At 37.6% G+C, this 13,934-nt stretch overlaps 2 non-coding genes and 1 pseudogene across 2 annotated transcripts; all 3 read left to right on the top strand.

Moving 5' to 3' along the window:
- LOC118909937 (histone PARylation factor 1-like) overlaps window positions 1-9,243 on the top strand; it is a 58,034-nt pseudogene extending 48,791 nt beyond the window's left edge.
- A 2,965-nt stretch (window positions 9,244-12,208) lies between these two features.
- TRNAS-UGA (transfer RNA serine (anticodon UGA)) lies at window positions 12,209-12,290 on the top strand. The gene has a single exon. It is a non-coding gene; the product is annotated as a tRNA-Ser (tRNA).
- A 1,097-nt stretch (window positions 12,291-13,387) lies between these two features.
- TRNAQ-UUG (transfer RNA glutamine (anticodon UUG)) lies at window positions 13,388-13,459 on the top strand. Its single transcript has one exon. It is a non-coding gene; the product is annotated as a tRNA-Gln (tRNA).
- Window positions 13,460-13,934: the final 475 nt, after the last annotated feature.

Here is a 13,934-nt window from a genome sequence, read left to right on the forward strand (position 1 = left end):
AATCACCCTAAAGGTAAATGGACTGAATGCACCAATCAAAAGACATAAAGTCACTGAATGCATAAAAAAAAGACCCCTCTATATGCTGCCTACAAGAGACTCACTTCAAACCCAAAGACATACATAGACTGAAAGTAAAGGGATTGAAAAAGATATTTCATGCATCTAATAAGGAGAAAAAAGCAGCAGGAGTTGCAGTACTTTTATCAGACAAAATAGACTTCAAAACAAAGAAAGTCACAAGAGACAAAGAAGGACATTACATAATGATAAAGGGGTCAGTCTAACAAGAGGATGTAACCATTATAAATATATACGCACCCAATACAGGAGCACCAACATAAGTGAAACAAATACTAATAGAATTAAAGGAGGAAATAGAATGCAATGCATTCATTTTAGGAGACTTCAACATACCACTCACTCCAAAGGACAGATCAACCATACAGAGGTACTGAACAATGTATTAGAACAGATGGACCTAAAAGACACCTACAGACCATTCCATCCAAAAGCAGCAGGGTACACATTCTTCTCAAGTGCACATGGAACATTTTTAAGAATAGATCATATAGTAGGCCACAAAAAGAACCTCGGTAAATTCAAAAAGGTATGACACTAAAAATAAATTACACAAAGAAATTAGACATAAATTACATAAACACATGGAGGCTTAATAAAATGCTCCTAAGTAATCAATGGATAAATGACTGAATGCAAACAGAGATCAAGCAATATATGGAGACAAATGACAACAATAATTCAACACTGCAAAATCTGTGGGACTCAGCGAAGGCCATATTAAGAGGGAAATATACTGCAATACAGGCCTACCTCAGGAAAGGAGAACAATCCCAAATGAACAGTCTAAAGTCACAATTAATGAAACTAGAAAAGGAACAACAAATGAGGTCCAAAATCAGTAGAAGGAGGGACATAATAAAGATTAGAGTAGAAATAAATTAAATCGAGAAGAATAAAACAATAGAAAGAGTCAATGAAAGCAGGAGGTGGTTCTTACTCTCTTTGAGAATATAAACAAAATAGATAGACCCCTAGCCAAGCTTATCAAGAAAAGAAGAAAGTCTATACACATAAACAGAATCAGAAATGAGAAAGGAAAAGTCACTATGGACACCATAGAAATACAAAGAATTATGAGAGAATACTAGTAAAAATTATATGCTAACAAACTAGTAACTTAGAAGAAATGGACAGCTTTCTTGAAAAATACAACCTTCCAAGGCTAACCCAGAATGAAACAGAAAATTTGAATAGACCAATTGCCAGCAAAGAAATTGAATTAGTAATAAAAAAACTACCTAAGAACAAAAGTCCTGAACCAGATGATTTCACTGCTCAATTTTATCAAACATTTAGTGAAGACCTAATACCCATCTTCCTTAAAGTTTTCCAAAAAGTAGAAAAGGAGAGAATTCTCCCAAACTCATTCTATGAGGCCAACATCACTCTAATACCAAAACCAGGCAAAGACACCACAAAAGAAAATATTACAGACCAATATCCCTGATGATCATAGATGCAAAAATACTCAACAAAATATTAGCAAACTGAATTCAAAAGTACATCAAAAAGGTCATCCATCATGATCAAGTGGGATTTATTCCAAGAATGCAAGGGTGGTACAACATTCAAAAATCCATCAACATCATCCACTACATCAACAAAAAGAAAGACAAAAACCACATGATAATCTCCATTGATACTGAAAAAGCATTCAACAAAATTCAACATCCATTCATGAGAAAAACTCTCAAAAAAATGGATACAGAGGGCAAGTACCTCAAAATAATAATGGCGATATATGACAAACCCACAGCCAACATTATACTTAACAGCAAGATGCTGAAAGCTTTTGCTTTAAGATCGGGAACAAAACAAGGATGCGCACTCTCCCCATTTTTATTCAACATAGTTCTAGGAGGTCCTAGCCACAGCAATCAGACAACACAAAGAAAGAAAAGGCATCCAGATTGGCAAGGAAGAAGTTAAACTGTCCCTGTTTGTAGATGACATGATATTGTATATAAAAAAAACCCTAAAGAATCCACTCCAAAAGTACTAGATCTATAATCTGAATTCAGGAAAGTTGAGGGATACAAAATTAATACACAGAAATCTGTTGTATTCCTATGCACTAATCATGAGCTAGCAGAAAGAGAAATCAGGAAAACAATTCCATTAACAATTGCATCAAAAGAATAAAATGCCTAGGAATAAACCTAACCAAGGAAGTGAAAGACCTATACTCTGAAAACTACAAGACACTCATGAGAGAGATTAAAGAAGAAGCCAATAAATGGAAACACATCCCATGCTCATGGATAGGAAGAATTAATATTGTCAAAATGGCCATCCTGCCTAAAGCAATCTACAGATTCAATGCAATCTCTATCAAAATACCAACAGCATTCTTCAATGAACTAGAGGAAATCATTCTAAAATTCATATGGAACCACAAAAGACCCCAAATAGCCAAAGCAATCCTGAGTAGGAAGAATGAAGTGGGGTGAATTATGCTCCCCGACTTCAAGCTCTACTACAAAACCACAGTAATCAAGACAATGTGGTACTGGCACAAGAACAGACCCATAGACCAACGGAACAGACTAGAGAGCCCTGATATAAACCCAAACATATATGGTCAATTAATATATGATAAAGGGGCCATGGATATACAATGGAGAAATGACAGCCTCTTCAACAACTGGTGTTGGCAAAACTGGACAGCTACATGTAAGATAATGAAACTGGATTATGGTCTAACCCCATACATAAAAGTAAACTCAAAATGGATCAAAGACCTGAATGTAAGTCATGAAACCATAAAACTCTTAGAAAAAAACATAGGGAAAAATCTCTTGGACATTAACATGAGCAACTTCTTCATGAGCATATCTCCCTGGTAAAGGAAACAAAAGCAAAAATGAACAAGTGGGACTATATCAAACTAAAAAGCTTATGTACAATAAAGGACACCATCAGTAGAACATCCTACAGTATGAGAGAATATATTCATATATGACATATCTGATAAGGGATTGACATTCAAATTATATAAAGAGCTCACCCACTTTAACAAACAAAAAGCAAATAAGCCAATTAAAAAATGGGCAGAGGACCTGAACAGACACTTATCCAAAGAAGAACTTCAGATGGCCAACAGGTACATCTGAAAAGATGGTGCACATCGCTAATCATCAGAGAAATTGAAATTAAAACCACAATGAGATATCACCTCACACCAGTTAGGATGGCCAAGATCCAAGAGAAAGACAACGGCAAATGTTGGTGAGGATGTGGAGAAAGGGGAACTCTCCTACAATGCTGGTAGGAATGTAAATTAGTTCAACCATTGTGGAAAGCAGTATAGAGGTTCCTCAAAAAACTCAAAATACAAATACTATTTGACCCAGGAATTCCACTCCCAGGAATTTATCTTAAGAATGCAGCAGCCTAGTTTAAAAAGGACGTATTCACCCCTGTGTTTTACGCAGCACTTTTTACAATAGCTAAGAAATGGAAGCAACCTAAGTGTCCATCAGTAGATGAATGGATAAAGAAGTGGTAAATATACACAATGGAATATTATTCATCCATAAGAAGAAAAGAAATCCTACCATTTGCAAGAACATGGATGGAGCTAGAGGGTATTATGCTCAGTGAAATAAGCCAGGTGGAGAAAGACAAGTATCAAATGATTTCACTCATCTGTGGAGTGTAAGAACGAAGAAAAAACTGAAGGAACAAAACACCAGCAGACTCACAGAATCCAATAATGGAGTAACAATTACCAAAGGGAAAGGGACTGGGGAGGATGGGTGGGAAGGGAGGGATAAGAGGAAAGAGGGGCATTACTATTAGCACACATAATGTAGCATGGCAGGGGTAGGTGGGTACATGGGAAAGGCAGTATAACACAGAGAAGACAAGTAATGATTCTATAGCATCTTACTATGCTGATGGACAGTGACTGTAATGGGGTATGTTATGGGGACTAGATAATAGGGAGAGTCTAGTAACCATAATGTTTTTCATGTAATTGTACATTAATGATACCAAAATAAAATTAAAAATAATGCAATTCAAATAACAAAAAAACCATCAACTTTATCTGCTTAATTTTCTACTGGGAGTTTGGTTCATTTCTATGGCATAGGAACTGAAGAACCTGGCTGAGGTCCAATAACAAGTTCACTTACTTATTTTACTTTGATTGTGTTAAAGAAACATTGTACTGGATGTTTGAAAACAATGGTAAGACATATTTTGTTTGAGCTATGACAATCAGGGAGAAAGATTTCAGTATACAACTGAACTCAATTCCAAATAATAGCAAGAACAGCTAGAGATTTATTGCAAGTGGGCAGTGTGAAAGGGTCAGTGGATGGAAAATTACAAAAAGGAACTTATTAGATATGAAGGGTTGGGGAGGGTGGAAATTTTTAATAAACTGGTTTAGCAGGATTCTTGCTAAAACTGGACTCAGTAGGCAAGGTCAAACCCTGACAGAGAAGAGAAATCAGAGGAACCTAGTTAAAGTTTAGCAAAGAGGGAGTCATTGTCAATAGTATGTTGCAGGCTTCTTTTTCTTCACTAAGTCAACCTCTAGAGAATCTCATGACTACAAACGAGGTGACCTATCTGTGGCTATGAGAATTATAGTCTTTAAAAGTTATAAATGCCCTTCTATGTTAATAACTTGTATTCTGATTTATAACATCAGGCTCCTGTGAGTCCTACTAGTGAGAATCACTAGTTCCTACAGCCTAATATCCTTCATGTGATAATTTCATTGAGTGTGCTCTACCATGAAAGCTGAAGGCCAAGCCCTATAATAGGTGATCACAAGGCAGTAATCATGTCTGGTTGACTGACTTCTATAAATGCCATTTTTATTCTCACTTAAACTTGGATTTCCCAATTTTAGATTTTCTGTATGTATGTTTCTCTTTTCACTAGATTAATTTTTTAGTCGAGCATTTGGGTCTCATTCCCCACCCCCTCCCCCTGTGTGTATATCTTCTAATCACAATGCCTGATGTACTGATATTGATATATTACAACCATATTTATTGACTCCAACATTTGGTAAGGAAATGTTATATTTTCCTCTGTTTCAATATAGAACCCAACATACCATTTCCATAAAATATCAACCTAAACTTTCTTTAAAAATTCAAGATACTAGGAAGTAAGCTTTAATTCCCAGTAGAAGGGGGATCATTTTTTAAAAAAATTTTATTAAGGTATTATTGATATACACTCTTATGAAGGTTTCACATGAAAAAACAGTGTGGTTACTACATTTACCCATATTATCAAGTCCCCACCCATACCCCAATGCAGTCACTGTTTATCAGTGCAGTAAGATGCCACATATTCACTATATGCCTTCTCTGTGCCACACTGTTTTCCCCATGACCCCCAACACCATGTGTACTAAACATAATATCCCTCCATCCCCTTCTCCCTCCCTCTCCACCTACCCTCCCACATCCCTCCCCTTTGGTAAGCACTAGTTCCTTCTTGGAGTCTGTGAGTCTGCTGCTATTTTGTTCCTTCAGTTTTGCTTTGTTGTTATACTCCACAAATGAGAGAAATCATTTGGCACTTGTCTTTCTCCACCTGGCTTATTTCACTGAGCATAATGTCCTCCAGCTCCATCCATGTTGTTGCAAATGGTAGGATTTGTTTCTTTTTATGGCTGAATAGTATTCCATTGTGTACCACATCTTCTTTATCCATTCTTCTACTGATGGACACTTAGGTTGCTTCCATATCTTGGTTATTGTAAAAAGTGCTGCAATAAGCATAGGGGTGCACATGTCTTTTTGAATCTGAGAAGTTGTATTCTTTGGGTAAATTCCAAGGAGTGGGATTCCAAGGTCAATTGGTATTTCTATTTATAGTTTTTTGAGAAACTTTCACATTGCTTTCCACAATGGTTGAACTAGTTTACATTCCTACCAGCAGTGTAGGAGGGTTCCCCTTTCTCCACATCCTCACCAGCATTTGTTGTTCTTAGTCTTTTTGATGCTGGCCATCCTAACTAGTGTGAGGCGATATCTCATTGTGGTTTTAATTTACATTTCCCTGATGATTAGTGATGTGGAGCATCTTTTCATGTGTCTGTTGGCCATCTGAATTTCCTCCTTGGAGAACTGTGTCTTCATATCCTCTGCCCATTTGTTAATCGGATTATTTGCTTTTTGGGTGTTGAGGCGTGTAAGTTTTGGATGTTAACCCCTTGTTGCATGTCATTTACAAATATATTCTCCCACACTTTCTATCCCTTTTTCTCTTTCTTCTTCATCTGACATCCCTATAATGCGAATATTGTTCCATTTGGATTGGTCACACAGTTCTCTCAATATTCTTTCATTCTTAGAGATCCTTTTTTCCTCTCTGTGCCTCAGCTTCTTTGTATTCCTCTTCTCTAGTTTCTGTTTCATTTATTGTCTCCTCCACCATATCTAATCTGGTTTTAATACCCTCCATTGTGCTCTTCAGTGATTGGATCTGTAACTGGAACTCATTCCTGAGTTCTTGAATATCTTTCCATACCTCCATGAGCATGTTAATGATTTATATTTTGAACTCCCTTTCAGGTTAAAAATAAGATTCATCAGGTCGATGTCATTTAAATCTTTCTCAGAAGTTGTAGTAATAATTTTACTTTGAACCAGGTTCCTTTGGTGTTTCATATTTGTATATGGTGCCCTCTAGTGTCCAGAAGCTCTACTCTCTGGGGCTGCTCAGCCCTGAAGCAATGCCGGCGGTCATAGTGGAGTGGTATTGTTGCCTGGGGGGGAGGAAAGAGCTGTTTTCTGCTTACTGGCTACTACTCCTGTCTCCACTTCCTGAACCAGTGTGCCAAGCACACAGGTATAAGCCTCTATGCTTTGCGTTTGTAGTTGCTGTAGACAGATCTTCCCTCTGGCTGGCCTAACTCCAGGGTAGGGTTTGCCGGTTTGTGAGCCAGGTGGGGCTGGCCAGGAGAAAGGTGCAGTAGGCTGCGTATCACGGAGGGGGTCCTTGGAGCTGTGTAGCCAGCCAGGGAGCTGGAGTGCCTGAAGATCATGAAATCACCAACCTGCTGAGCAGAGTGCACCTGGACAATTTTTTCTACCTATCCTTTCTCCTGAGCAGTGAGCTCTATGTAATCCTTGCCCCTTTAGCAGCTCTCTTGCTAAGGGCTTCCTTGTTAGAAAGTCTCTCACACTGCCTACCTTTCTTTTGTTCCAGAGCAGCTGGATATGGATCCCTGCTTTCCACAAGTGGCTGGAATCTCAGTGTCTCCAGGAATTCTGCCTGTCTTAGCTTTCGAAACCCCTAATCATGAGAATACCATGCAAAAATCATGAAATGTAGGTTTGTGCTCCTAGAGCAGATCTCCAGAGTTAGGTATTCAGCAGTCCCAGGCCTCCGCTCCTTCTCTGCTCCGTTTCTCTTCCTCTTGCCGGTGAGCTGGGGTGGGGGAAGGGCTTGGGTCCCACCGGGCTACAGCTTTGGTACGTTACCCTGTTCTGTTAGGTCTGCTCTTTTCTCCAGATGTATGCAGTCTGGCACAGTCCGCTTTCCTGTTGGTCTTTCAGGATTCGTTGTATTAATTATGTTTTCATATTATATGCAGTTTTAGGAGGAATCCTCTGTCTAACCTCTCATGCCACCGTCTTTAATTGTCTCGAGTCCTAGAAGGGGAATCTTGCCCAGGAAGAAGTTGGAAATAACTTAGTTTATTCCAAGAACTTTATTGTTTATTCCAGGAATTTCTTGAGAAATTCATCAACTTCTCAGTAGAGGGTTTCAAATGACAGTTTACTAATTTACATGCTGTACTCTTTCAACTCTTGTGGTGGTTTCAAAAAAATGTCCAAAATAGGAGATTAATTTTCCTTCCTTGAGTGTGGGCTGGACTTAGTGACTTGCTTTGAGTGAATAGAAAAAAGTGGAAGTTGGCTGTGTCATACTAGGTCCTAAGAGGATGCATATCTCCTAGATTTCTCTCTTGGACCACGTGATCTGATGGAAACCAGCTGCCATGTCAGGAGAACACTCACATATAGAGAGGCCTATGCGCTGAAAAAACTGAAGTTCTCATCCAACAGCCACATGAGTGACTTTAGGAGAGAATTCTCTAGCACTTGCATAAAGGTATGTTAGCAAGAGGAGTGCAGGTAGGGATGGGCAGCAATGTGAAAAAACAGTTGATGTGAAGAAGAGTAAATTCTGTGAAGCTGAGTCTCCAGTGACTTTCAAAAAGAAATAGGAAATCATAAATTTTCTCTGCTTGAAGGTTTCTGTCACTTCTGGAAGTAATCACTTCTTGATCCTGAAAAACCAGCTGATTCACTTTTAGCAAGCCTTGGACTTTGATTAATGAGTCTTTATGATATCTTTCTTGAAAAACATAAAATGAAGGAAAAATAAGCAAACCTGAATTTTAACTTTAACTAAAGTTAAAGAAACATAAAATGAAGAAAAAAATCAGCAAATATGAATTTTAACTTTAACTTTAATTTTACAGATATTACTATGATTCTCCTCAGTTCCATGCCATTATTATTGAGAATAATGAAACTCAGTACATGAGGGGTATTTCAGGAATTCTTCTGATGAACTTTCTGTATATGTTGGTTCAAAGAAAGCAAAGAAAAATTGTATAATTGTTCAAAATGGAGATGTTAGCTGCAGTCAAATTACTTTTCATGAAAAAATTTTAAGTGATAGATAAACATAAAAAAGTCTTTTAGAAAATAGAAATGAAAGAGTCACAGAAGCAGCCAGATAACTGGGGAACATACTGGAAAAGAGGACCGTGAGAATGAAACAGAGGGTTAAGAAGGCTATGACAGTCCTTTCATGGTGCAGGCCTGATTGTCCAAGAAGAGGAAAATTATGTTGGATACGGAGAGTTCCTTGAAACAGGTGCCAACCTCAAGAGAGTTTGCAAGACACCAAGTTATAAGAAGAGACTAAAACTTTTGCTCCCATTCAGGAAACAATGAGCTTCTGCATTTTGCTAATGACAACTGTGATTACGGCATGGGGCTTGACCTGGGAATGGGCCTCTTTGCTATAGCTCACATTATTTTCATAATGTTGCTGGCCAGCTTTTATCCCTTGTATGTAATGCACTGAAGATGAATCTTTGCAGAAATTATTGAATACCATCTGGCAAACAGAAGCAAGGAGAATATAGACCAACTTGCAGCATGAGTGAGATTTGGCTTTGTTTGATATAAACTATTTTAAAGCATTGGTATGAAACTTGTGATTTTGTTTTGTTTTTAAGGAATACAGAAAAGAAAATTGATAGAACATTTACTTAAAAAACAAAAGAGGGAAGAGAATTCTCCAGCTCCAAATAGGCAGATGACTACAACTTCTGTCAACATCTTGTCTGCAATCTCATAAAAGACAAGACAACCTCCCACTCAGATAAGCCACTCCTGAATTTCAGACCTATAGAAACTGTGTGATAGTAAATGTTTGTTCTTCTAAGTCACTAACTTTTAGGAAAATCTGTTACCCAGCAATAGATAATGAATGCGACATTTTATCTCAAAATCATCTTCTAGTTGTGTCTACCAATCCTAAAATATATCATGATTCTATCCAATCCTAATGAAGTTCCCACTTTGAAAGACTGACCAAAGTTCAGATTGCAAGGATTTCAGTAAATAGCTCATCTTTACCCTATCCTCTCAGAGACACTAGTCAAACACCTGGAATTATGTTCTCTCTTGTCCAATAAACTCAGCTTTGTTCCTTCCACAAGGTTTTTGGTGTTATTTTGAGGTGGCAGCATTTAACAAATGGTAAATAAAATCTGAGGAAGCAGAGTGTGCACTGTAAAGATAGTTTTATCTCACACACAAAGAACATACTTTGGATATTCTAGAATAGCCTACACTCTGCAATCAATTCAGTACAACTAAAGAGCACCAACTATGGGCACAATACTGAAATTTCTGCTTAAAATAGAAATAAGATAAGATTTCTGACTTTCAGTGGTTCATTTGAAAGTTATATGAAGTAAAAATCCACAGCCAATATTTATATGGTGTTTTACACTACTTTTCTAATGGCTTTAATAGGCATCATTTAATTTACCTTTATAGCCCCTAGAGGAATGTAAGTCAACTACTCTAGGCTACATTTACATATGAGTAAACAAGAATTAACAAATTATGTAACTTGATCTACTTCACTTACACCATTCACACTGTCCAGTTTTGTATTATTCTGTTGCTAGTAGTGGGAGAGACCTAATTTATGGCCCAAATTCTTCCTTTAAGTTCAACCTTACTAGACTTTTACTTCACTGTTATAGCTTCCTGCCATTACTTGCCTTCAAAAGCATCCTAATCTTAGCTGCCAAATGCTGCAACTTCTCTATTCTAAGTGAAAAGATACAGACTAGAATGAGAGAGAGGTATGTAAAAAACCTGGCTTTCACATGCTTTATAATCTGGACTATCAGAGCCCATTATCTCCCTAAAAACAAATTCAAGACTTATTTCAGTAGAGTCAATTTTCATTGACCGTCAATGGTTTTCTCTGTGTTGACTTTTTCTTTACCAACTGAAAAGTCCTCAAAAACAGGGGTTATAACTCATACTCATTTCCAGGCCCCTTTTGGATTTTGGTTCCTAAGTGCCACAGCGACCTCAGCAACTGGTGGTCATATCCTCTCCAGCGGCTAGTAATGGTTATATGTGTAAGGACTAGGATTCGGGAGAATTCTTACTTTCACCATTTTATTATTCCCGCCTATGATGACAATACTCTACTAACAAAACTTGGGTCTCCACATAGAATAACAGAAGGCCTTTTTTCTAAAATGTGGTAACTTGGTGTTTCAAACCTAAATTGAGCACTTCGATCTAGAAATTAGCTAAATTGGCTTGCATCGTAAACGAGAGATTTTCAGGATTTGTTTTTATTAAAAATTTAAGTTTGGGAGGATGGAGAAAGACATTTTTCTATGTTGGCTATTTATAGTGTTTATCACCTTCAAAAGGCTCCACGGATCCCATAGTCAATTTCAGCTTCCCTCTAAATCACGGTTTTCGCAGAATGTTTATAGTTTTATCTTTAATTAGATTTAAGAAAATCCTAAGGAAAAAAACATGCGTTTTTGCTATTTTACTGGTTAAGGACAAAATAATTATAGCTATAAAGATAAATAAAGATGATTACCTGTAGTGGGTATTGGTGGTTTGGTGGTAGGGCTTTTCGCAGCTATGCGGGAGGCCTAGGTTCATAATCCTACTGAAGACAAGTTTCAACTTCTGTTTTTACTCCTCAGGCGGTGGGACATTGAAAAACGAAGAGTAGAAACTAAAGTAACTGTGCACCTCGTATCCGGGTATGGCTGAGAAAGGCCAAAGTTAACCCTCCTTTTGCATTTTCATGCATTATGCGTTACCATGCGTTTGGTTTCCCAGCAACCTGAAACGTCATCCTGTCCTTTCAAGTAAACTTTGACCTCAGCTGATTGGTTGTCTTGATTACAGGAATCTAAGCAGATAGTATTTGGAGGTGGAGTGTAGTTACGGACATAAGCGTACGTATTATATTCTTAGAAGGAACTCCTAAAATAACCTGTAACTCTTTCAAGTACCAAAGTGCCAAAATTTACCACATTGAATACTTAATTGAAAACCTTTCTAACAAAGAAGGACAGTGGCACAGCAGAATCTCTCTGGGCCCCTGACACAGAGGTCAATGGCTTGAAACTACTCTTTGCTATGTGAGCAGTCTGTATTAGCTCAAAATCAGCTTTTAGGAGGAAGGGATTTCTTTATCGCTGATTGGGATTTATGGACCAGTTTTGGATGCATGAAGAATCCCCAGAGTACTTCGTTGAAAGAATTTCTTTACAGTTTTTAACTTAGCAATAAGCTGATTATTCATTACATTTGGCGGATCTGTAATTTAAAAGGGACCACTGTATCTTTCAGGGATTGGAATGTGACCGTCATAAGGTATCTCGTACGTTAGACAAGTGTTATAATGTGTAATAACTTCTGAAACCATCATTTTGATCTTCAAAATCCTGACCTTTTTTTATCACGGTGACAGGCACTGCACAACAGTTATCAAAATAAACAAACTTCAGTTTGTTATAATGATAGTATTCCTCATTAAAATGTATGGAGCAAAAGAAAGCAGTTCTGTAGTCGTGGCCGAGTGGTTAAGGCGATGGACTTGAAATCCATTGGGGTATCCCTGCGCAGGTTCGAATCCTGCCGACTACGGAGTTCTGTTTTCTTTCCCTCTACAGCCACCTGCTGGGCAAATGTGATAAACTTGTCAAACACAGAACAACTTAAAACGCAGTTCTACTGGCTATTATTATCTTTCTCCATAAAAGTGGAAACTGGGTAGTACTGCTCCTCTACTGTAATAGTTGACGTAGAAAGTCTTTGGAAATAGTTTTGGGAAATTAGCGGTTTCTGAGAGATTAAAGAAGCTATTTTAAAGAATTCATAATTCTCTGTAATTCTTTTTAAATTGCTATTTCCTTATCTAAAATCCCTCTCAGGTCTGACTTCCGAATCCTTACTTGCCTCTAACTTCTTCCACTTGATGTTCCTCCAAGATTTAGATACATCCAGTGCATCATTATTCTGAGTATATCTGATGTTTTAGAATCAATACCGCCAACATAAATTTCCAGTCCTTCCTCCTGAATCCCTTTTATTATTCCACTTCGGAGGCCAGAATCGTAGAAAGGAAGTACCAGTTACAGAGTTTTAAAAATTATTTTCAGATGTTGACTCTTATTTTTTTTTAAACTGTTTCACTTGAGGAAACTCTTTCTGGTACATACACATATATTGTATATGCAATATAAATTAAGACAAAATATAACAACAATTAATATTTTATTATACTTGGAATCGATCCATTAGGAAGTGGGGATAAGCAAAAAGAAGTAAAAATACTTAAAAAGGTAAAAATAATTTTCTTAATCCCCGAAATTACCAGTAAATTCCCATTCTATATTTAACTTTTTCTTCTTGAGTTTTCTATATTCATACATGTCCTAAGAGAGTTTTAGATGTTGACACTTTCCTTTATAAACCCATAGGTAAACAAAAGTTCATGGTCCAGGTTAGCAATTCAATAAATAGTTTTGATTTTGCACGGAGTACTGATATTCAAGCCCTCCATGGGTCCTGTGAAAAATTTCAAGGGAAGATGAGCTCGGTTTGACTTTCCGCTAGGAACAATTTTGTTGCCTTCTTGGATTCAGGGCCTTCATTCTTCTTAAATGCAAATCATTCAAAACAAGCACATAGGACACAGTACACACCCTTACTAGAAGAGAGTCTAAATGACCCTTGCAGTTGGCCCCATGGTGTAATGGTTAGCACTCTGGACTTTGAATCCAGCGATCCGAGTTCAAATCTCGGTGGGACCTGTGTCTGTCTTTGATACTTTCTCTAGTACTTTTCTTAAATTACCCTCCTAACCGAAGTTATGTGAGCAAATGCTAAACACCTAAGCATTCACGCACCCCATCCACTTCAGCAACTAGACACTGTACTGCCAAACAGCATCCCCTAAGCTTTCTTCTGGAATTCCACAGTACCGTCAGATGCCTGCCTGGATGCCCTAAGTATTCGTTACATATTCTGGACCTCAGCTCTGGGTTAGGGTTCTATCAATTTCTAACATGAACTGGGTACTCAGTTTATAGTCTGCGTGAGTAGGTCGTTGCATTTATTTTGGAATGTCTGGTGTCTGAGATACAGCTGACTTTCTATTAATATTTGAAAAATTAAAACTATGGTCCACAGAATACTGAAGACAAATTCTGAAAGAATATTCATACATACTCCAAAACCTTTCACGGTGTAGCACCATGGTGTGTGTAATGGTTAGCATTCTGAACT

This window comes from Manis pentadactyla, chromosome 16 (genome assembly GCF_030020395.1).
Source record: "Manis pentadactyla isolate mManPen7 chromosome 16, mManPen7.hap1, whole genome shotgun sequence".
In the NCBI taxonomy this organism is placed as follows: domain Eukaryota; kingdom Metazoa; phylum Chordata; class Mammalia; order Pholidota; family Manidae; genus Manis; species Manis pentadactyla.